Source organism: Nannobrachium achirus (assembly GCF_963921795.1).
Source record: "Nannobrachium achirus genome assembly, chromosome: 8".
NCBI classification, from domain to species: Eukaryota; Metazoa; Chordata; class Actinopteri; order Myctophiformes; family Myctophidae; genus Nannobrachium; species Nannobrachium achirus.
This window is the reverse complement of record NC_137817.1, coordinates 59,876,757-59,885,493: the sequence shown is the minus strand read 5'-3', so window position 1 is coordinate 59,885,493 and position 8,737 is coordinate 59,876,757. Positions and strand designations below refer to the sequence as shown.

At 39.1% G+C, this 8,737-nt stretch overlaps 1 long non-coding RNA gene across 1 annotated transcript; it reads right to left on the bottom strand.

Moving 5' to 3' along the window:
- Positions 1-499: 499 nt before the first annotated feature.
- LOC308289631 lies at positions 500-5,717 on the bottom strand. The gene is made up of 6 exons (XR_013962247.1): positions 5,527-5,717; positions 4,319-4,811; positions 3,635-3,708; positions 3,422-3,530; positions 2,749-2,824; positions 500-526 (listed from the first exon to the last, which is right to left on the bottom strand). It is a non-coding gene; the product is annotated as an uncharacterized lncRNA (long non-coding RNA).
- Positions 5,718-8,737: the final 3,020 nt, after the last annotated feature.

Sequence of the window (8,737 nt, the reverse complement as noted above, 5' to 3'; positions counted from 1 at the left end):
CTCTTGCCTGCATGTCCAGTGAGCTACCAGGTTTTAGGTCCAACCAGAACTAATTCAAGTTATATCAGTCCATAGTGTCCCTCTTGAAATGAACAGTTCCCCTGTGTCTCCCGCCTCTGCTGCTTTAGGTTGTCCTCTGCTTCTGGGTTGAACGTCATGACGGCATCTGTAGAAAAAGAGAATACAAAATATGTAACATGCTGTCATAACCTTACACCACCACATTGTCATGTTTTGCAAATTAAATTATTTACAGGTGTGTCTACAAGGTCACAATGCATACAAAAACTTGAAAACTTCACATCATGTTCACCCTCATAACCTTAAAATAACAAGAGTTCAGTTGGTTAAGCAGGCCCTCACCCAGAAGAATTAAATTGTAAGACACTGAAAACCACAGAACACCCAAACCTTATACTGTGTTATGCTGTGCATTACTTCTTACTTACTTAAAAAGCTTGGACACAGAGGTGCTTCTTCTCTCCATCCTCTCAATGACTGGACCCAAGCAGACACATCACGCCAGCTAAGAGAGAGAGAAGAAAGAAGGAAATAGGTTAGACCAGGGTTTCCTAAAGTGGGTGCTGTTGCACCCTAGGGTGCCTTGATGCCAGTCCAGGGGTGTCTCAGAATAATCTGATCATCAATATCACTACATCAATATCAGTTCACTAAGTAAAACTGACCTGATTTGTGAGGAGTTATTTTTCCATCTACGGCCAACTCTCTTCTGCAAAAATAGCAGATCTACAAGCTCACAACATGTCACGACGCGCTGTGAGCTTGTAGATCGGCTATTTTTGGTGAACCTTCCTCCCAGAATAGGGATGCTGGGGTTCAAGTGGTTAAACATAAAGTATAAAGTTATTTTCAGTCAGTTCTAATGGAAACTGATATTTCTCCAATGGTGTAAGATTCAAAATATTTACAGTGTACTTCAAGGGTGCTGTGGATTAAAATATTATTTACAGGGGCGAGGTGACCCGAGTCAAAAATGTTTGAAACCCCCTGGGTTAAAAGACACTTGCCATTGTATCAAAGGGAAGGACATGTTTTGCCCAATTACATTATTTACAGATTGGTGTGTGCCAATTGTCTGTCCTTGGTCAACATGAAGTTACCTTGTATTAGAGGTGCACCGATACCGATATTGGATCGGTATCGGCCGCCGATATGAAGGTAATTAATGTTAATTAATTATATCGGATATCGACACAACGTCGCCGATCCAAGCCCCGATATAAATAATAATAAGAATAATAAATATACAATATAATCACGCAATTGTAAGCCCATGAGGCCATGAATGACCAAATGTTTTTAGCATATAATTATTACATAAACATCCCAAAATCTTCTTATGGATCAAACTTTTTTTTGTCGCTCCTCCACCCGTGCTTAACGAGACACGGCTTTGCTGCAGGCTGCACAGCAGGCACGTGCACAGTCTGCACACAGACATCAAATAGGGCTTGAGCTATGGTAAAAGAAATGCAAATGTCCCCTTTCCATACCATAACTACATTCAAGAGAATTGTCCACCAAAATGCCTTTTTAGAAATGTCAGCCCCTGCCTCTCTTTACATTCTCTGCACTCCCAAGATGCTCTGGTCCTACTTATTATAACTCTATGCCTGAGACTCAGTAAACATTAGCAGCCTACCGAATACAGATGGTGCTGATTACCTTTGCATGTAAGGATATATTCCATAATCCTGTGTCATTGTCGTCTCAAAAAAAGATGAAGGAGAAAGAAAAAAAGCATCGTGTCACCAGGCTTTCCTGCGTCCAGACGGTCAGGAGTTTTACTTTCACTTTCATAGACAGAATGCAGCTGTTGCAAGCTATACAGAAAAAGCCATACTATGAATGTCTCTTTATTTTAGCCAGTTTCAAAGGAGAATCACCTCCCGTTTCTCTGTTGTTGAAAGTCAGATCACTTTTGCTTGATGTCGTCGTGTGTGTCTCCACACGCTGGATTAAGTAATGCATGTCCAGGTGAAGCTCGTTAAAAGTCGTTATAGTCTCCTCCGATAGTTTCACAAAGTACATTAAGCAACAGAAATGTATTAAGTCCCTATACAGAGGTTTTACCCATGGGTTTTACAAGCCATAACAACCGGAGCAGGGGCATGAGGTAATAATTTTGCCCTTAAATATTTGAAAGGACCAGACTAGAGTCATACTATTGTGAGGTAAATGTCTCACCTTGGAAATGCAACCTTATTTATTTGAGCTTTTAACACAATCCTTTTGCATTAAGATACGATTTTGCTTGTTAAAACAATATTTATTCAATAATAATATTATTAAAAATAATATTTGAAATAAATCATCTGAAATGTAGCCTACACATAATTTAAAAATAAAGGTTTTGCTATAAGCATGCAGCTCTAACAGTGACACAGACATAGCAGCAATGGCACAACATTATTGAAACATATATACAGTAGTATATTAATTTAAGTGAATGATCAGCTGGCATCAATATTATATCCATAATTAGACTGGGTTATTTGAAGAATTTATATAAAAAGAGTTGCCATTGCATTTTGCACTCAGTTGCACTGAATGCACTCTGTTATTTGAACTGAAGCTATCCTACAATTAATAAATGGCTTAAAGGTGAAGCTTTTTTGCTATGTAGCCTACTGTAAATATCGGGTATCGTATCGGTTATCGGGAAATAGCCAAATTAATATATCGGATCGGATCGGAACAGAAAAAAACGGATCGGTGCACCTCTACCTTGTATTGCTCTAAAATACATCAGTCTTCTCCAAAGCCACCTTCCTTTTCCCCCTTCATGTGGTTACCGAAGAGCCTGAAGAAAAACATATTACATTTTTGTGAACAATATAGTAGGGTAAGGTTCTTTTGTAAACATGGCATATAATCTCTTGATCCCTTGTTGATCAGGTGGCCCAGGGTGGTCCGCTTTTTTAAACCCTCTACACCAAATCTGCTCAGCAACAGCAGGTCTATAAGCTACATTCATGCAAAATTGTATTTATTTATTTTCACATAATTTTCACATATCATGACATTGTCATAAGAGGGGGTTCCAGTGGTTAAGCTGCGAAAAAATGAAAACATGCAGACAGGCCATCGCCTAGAATAATTAAACAAATAATTATGCAGACACTGAAAACCACATCACACAAGGGTTAATTCATATTGTATGTTGAAACATGCAGAGAGGGAAGCAAGCACATCTCCAAAGATTTACAGGTGCCGAACCAAGGAATATATAATATACACACCATGGAAGGAGGAGGTGCACACACTGTTCCAGAGCTCCAGTAAATAGTTTATTAGGATAGAATAATAACTATTTACCGGAGCTCTGGAACAGTGTGCGAACCTCCTCTTCTTCCATGTTGAAACATGCACTTTATACTGTGACTCATATAAAGCCTACCAAGGTCTTAAAAGCTTGGTCATCACAGAGATGTTGCTCCTCTCTCCATCCTCTATCCTGTCAACCACTGGCACCAGGTCCGAAAGGACTATCAGACACGTCACGCCACCTGAGAGAGAAAGAGAGGTTAGACACCCAATCAAAGCGTTATAATTTTCCATCGCACAACAGTTTGTAGATTGGCTATTTAGTACAAAACAATGATCAGACTACCTGGTTGTTATCTCCCAAGAGTAGAAACCACCATGTCTATCCCAAAGGAAAGGCGGGACAAGCACAGCAGACACCTGAGAGAGAGAGAGAGAGAGGGAGAAGTGAAAACAGACTAGTGACTAGTTCATACATGTTTGCTTCCACATAAGACAGGACTGGACACTGCGTCACAAGAACAAGCAGCCACCCAACGTACGGCACCTGAGACACAGAGAGAAAGGAAATAAAATCAGCACAAAAAGAAAAGAAACTTGACTTCGGTCCATTATCTCCCCTTTAATAATACCAATTTGTATTGTTTTATATCATTTTTATCATTGATTCGTCACCTTTACAACAAAGTACAGCTTGTAAGCATCGGGCATTCGAGGCATGAGCTACACAACCTAACGTGTGGGTAGCGCCGATCAAGGTTTTGCCAAAATGGCTTGCAATATTGTTCTGCTGGCATTTACTCTCAGTGTGGGCTTCCCTGACACTGAGCTTAAAATTAACAAAGTGTAAAAATGGTCAACATGTGTTGTTTTTTCTTTTCCTTATTAGAGAGAGTGCAATCATTCAATCATTAAAGGGGAGATATAATGGACCGAAGTCACAAAAATAGCTGATCTACAAGCACACACAATGTGAGGCTGTAGAATGGCTTCTCAGTTCAAATAAATCATTATTAATTAAGTAAATTACCTGGTTGGCTTAGCTCCCAGGATCACCTCATACCACCACAGAGACACCTCATGTAACAGAGAGAGAGTGAAAAAGGAAATGAATAGGTTAGATTTTATCATACTCCATCAAACAACAATGTTGCATTAGACACAAAATTATCTACAAGAACACATTGCATAATATGAGCATGTACAGTATATTATTTAGTACTTGACTAGTTCCTGCAGTGATTGGCTGCAGTAGATTGGCATTCAGACGTGTTTGTAACACCTGTGAAGTGCAGCTTTGGCAGTACAGGGTAAGAAGAGAAGGAGAAGTCTCATGCAAAAGTCATGCTGTATTCTATATTGGATCTTGGATATTATACCACAGGATGAAGATACCTTTTATTTTCCTATTGTGGATTACTACTGGATTTCCTGGATTAAAAAGGACTTTGCTAAAGGGTGGTAAGAGGAGACTTAACCTACCATATTGCATAGACTGGTTTTCTTTTCGACGTTGGAATTTTCTGTTGACAGAAGAAAAACAAAAGTTGAAAGACTACAAAATACATTACAAGTGAGCCATGTACCACACACACACACACACACACACACACACACACACACACACACACACACACACACACACACACACACACACACACACACACACACACACTCCTGTTAATCACTTCTAGCTCCCACTCCCACTTTGAGAACCATGGCACAAAATCAGTGTTTGTCAATTATGCATTTGAGCCATGGACCACCATTTAGTGAGATTTAGCCTCTCAGTCTCATACCTAATAATTTAGGAATACAGATCATGTGTAAAAAATAATTTAGCTTGTACATTTGGTTTGATTTTACAGTAATTAAAAGATCTATAGGGGTCCATTTGGTTATCAACTCCCCATCATTTAGCTGGGGACCACCTGGAAGGCTGGAACCAACCTAACATTACTAAACAAACACTATATAAATAGCAATGATTACTGTCACAATAACACTATTTAACTGCTGAATAAATAATGGACCTTGGAAACATTATATAATGGAAACTTTTTTACAGGAATGAGGGTTCCTGTCACATATTAAAAGGGGTCTGCAGCCAAATAGTCATTTTGGATTTTGGGGTCCTTGACATGAAAAGGGCTGAAAACACTGGAGTATGAATTGTAAATAGTGAAGTTGTAAAAAGTACTGGAAGCAAAAGCAATCAATTAAAATAGCTTTACATACCTGTGTCATCTCCCTGCTCCAAAACTCCTTCTCTGTGTGCAAAAAGTCTCCATAATGTAGATTTAATCCCACAAATAGACTGGCAGCAACCTATCTTCCTGTTCAACAATCAACAGTGATTTTATTTAGTTTAGTTTTATCTTAAATCACTTTTAGACAAGCAGCTCTCAATGCTTGCTGTTGGTGACAAATGTAACTGCTGTGGGCTGTTTGGATTCAAAGTGGGGGTGTGCTCTCAGCAGAGCCAGTGGTAGCTGGCCACATCACAGTCACATGACACACAGCCAATCAGGCATTTGCAATTGCATTGTGGGCAGTGTAGTTGATTTTCAAACTGCTTTCCATAAACACACATATATTGTGTTCCTCTCTGTAACTACAAAGATGGCTCCCTTCATCTTTCATATGTTTCCTCCAAACTATAATATCCCAAAAGATAGGCATTAAAATGTGTTTTAATCAGATGTAATTACAGATGATAATTTGCTTGTATAACCAATGTCTGCCCAACATTATTTTACTAACGTCCACATAACGTTGAAGTCTAACATCATCAGACGTTGATATTTGGTTGGTTTTAGGTTGTGTTGGTAACTAACCAATAACCAACGTCTGTTCAACGTATTATCCCAACGTCAGGTTGACGTCAGGATGATGTTTTTATTGTATTATACTCATTTCAAGCAGGATAGTTTTATATTAAGCTTCTGAAGCATTGAGGAATACAGTATGGTAGTGGATCTCAAACATTTCAAAGAAGAAACATTTCCATTAGAGAAGATTTTGATGAGTCAAGCAGTGATTCTCAACTATTTTAATTGCAAGAACCCCAGTTTGACATGCATTAGTCTAAGTACGGACCTCCATTTTATGGCATTTCTATCTGAGACCCCAATTTATTGTAAAATCAATGTTAATGGGTCCATTTTGGTTCCATTTGTACACTCTATGAGTTACCCATAAGGGTCCATTTCATTCCTAACTATCATTTAGCAGGGGACCCCCTGGAACTCCCTCAAGGACCCCACTTCGAGAACAAATGCAGTTAATATCAGGTTGCCATTCCATATATCTTTACTGTTTTTAAACCATTAAGACATAAGGTCGATACCTTCTAAAGCCTGACCTAAGTTTTCAGAAAAAAACGCCTGAGGGATAAAACAGGGGTTCCCGTCCATAATGGGTTGTGTATGTTGGGCTGATTTGTACACTTTGTTCTATGTCACATCTATAATGTTTTACATTGATAAACTTCATAGTTAATAGTATGCGGTATTAAACTGTGGATACCCCAGGCTGGCTTGCGGTGGACATTTTTGTCTGAATGATATTTTTGCCATGGAGTGGACAATAATGTTACCAGTAGCACACAAAGAGCCAGTCTCAAATGTCTACTAGCACAGTGGTTCTCAAAGCAGGTTGAGAGGGACCTCAAAGTTCCTTGAATGCGGTCCAAATCGAACATTACAGGTCTGTAACTCTAACACTAAATGGACCCATAAACACTCTCAGAGTTATGGGTCCTTAAAAATAATAATAATACAAATAAATTGAGAACCACTGTACTAGTGGAATATAGTGTCATACATATCCTGAAGAAACCCTGGAGACTGGGACAGAAATTTAGTCTCATGATCAAAATTACAACATTGTTATTTAAAAACAAAATCTAAAATCTACCATGGTCAAAGGCAAGTCTCGCCACATGTGTCAATGTACAGACATTGATGATCCCTGTGCCAGGAGATATTATGGGATATGTTGTTTTTATCTTTAAATGGGTATACCCCATTTGATGGTGTCCCATAGATGTTCAACAATGACCTATTACAGCTGAGGTCAAGACCTTTCCATTAACAGTTAGCCATTTCTAGCCTATGTAAGCCCTTCTGTGGCTGAATGATATGCCTTTAATCATGGACTCTAGGCAAGATTCAGAGGTCATTGTCACAGCATTCTGCTGTGTACTGTTAGATAAGCATCATGGTGTGCCTATCTGTCTGTCTGTCTTTCTCTCTTTATCGCCCGAGTTTAGGCCACAATGCATTTTGTTATACCCCCACTGAAGAAATATAGGCCTTCTTGTCCTCTAAGTTCCTGTCATTTCAGATTAGATACACTAGCTCTTATTTAGGATTCAAAACATTGAAATTGAAATGGTCTTGGACTTTAAGGACAACCCACATTCATTTATAATCGGCACTGTTGCGGCCTATCTTTAGTTTTTTGTTGAGCCAATGTAATGGTACGCTGGACCAATGAAGTGGCTAGTGTCCTCAGGGGTTGCTTATCAAGGAACTTTGACATTCTTGCTAGATACCTTGTTCACTATGTCCATGCCAATAAACTCCCCCGTTATACTGGTCTTGTTCACATCCAAGATTAACTGAATGCTCATGCTTACCTGTAACTACCATTACATTCAAGAGAGACACTGATAGTCCAATGAATGCTATGATCCAAATTAATTTAATTTCATAAACATTCAGATGTCCCTAACTGTAATGACACCTTACTGTCCCTTAAACTGCATACTTTATGTGGTCTTTAACCAGAGATGTTCTGTTTTTATCCCCAGCAAAGCATAATCCTTTGCAATGCATACAGCATTGTAAGTTAAGCAGTCAACCTGACGTTGGGATAATACGTTGAACAGACGTTGGTTATTGGTCAGTTACCAACAAAACCTAAAACCAACCAAATATCAACGTCTGATGATGTTAGACTTCAACGTTGTGTGGACGTTGTCATAATACCGTTGGGCAGACACTGAGGTTTGGTCGAATATCCGACAACAGCATGTCAGTGATTCAACATCAGCCTGATGTTGGGAAAACACGTTGAACACACGTTGGTTATTTGTTAGTTACCAACACAACCTAAAACCAACCAAATATCTACGTCTAATGATGTTAGACTGCAACGTTGTGTGGACGTTGTCATGATAACGTTGGGCAGACATTGAGGTTTGGTCAAAAATCCGACGTCAATATGACGTTGGGATTATACGTTGAACAGACGTTGGTTATTGGTTAGTTACCAACACAACATAAAACCAACCAAATATCTATGTCTAATGATGTTAGACTGCAGCGTTGTGTGGACGTTGTCATGATAACGTTGGGCAGACATTGAGGTTTGGTCAAAAATCCGACAAGAGCATGTCAGTGTTCGACGTCAATATGACGTTGGGATTATACGTTGAACAGAC